The sequence below is a fragment of the Daucus carota genome, chromosome 6 (assembly GCF_001625215.2).
Source record: "Daucus carota subsp. sativus chromosome 6, DH1 v3.0, whole genome shotgun sequence".
NCBI classification, from domain to species: domain Eukaryota; kingdom Viridiplantae; phylum Streptophyta; class Magnoliopsida; order Apiales; family Apiaceae; genus Daucus; species Daucus carota.
The window spans coordinates 10136455-10136740 of record NC_030386.2 but is presented as its reverse complement, the minus strand read 5'-3'; positions in this window follow the sequence as shown (position 1 = coordinate 10136740).

The window sequence follows — 286 nt, the reverse complement described above, 5'->3', positions numbered from 1 at the left end:
TTGGATTCGGTTGGAGGGTACCAACAAAATCGCGTGCTAACTCCCAGAGAGGTCTGCGTAAAATTCTAGGAAAACGTCAACGGCTGCTCGCCTATTTGTCAAAAACAAATATAGCTAACTTCAAAAACCCGTCCTCAGTTCGGATTGCAAGCTGCAACTCGCCTAAAGCTATACATCGCTTTTCTGCTTTAACTACGTATCCAAGCAACTAAAAGAGAACTTACCGGACCCATTATATTTTTAAAATATTAATATAGAGATTTGAAAAGCTAACTCATGGTTCCAC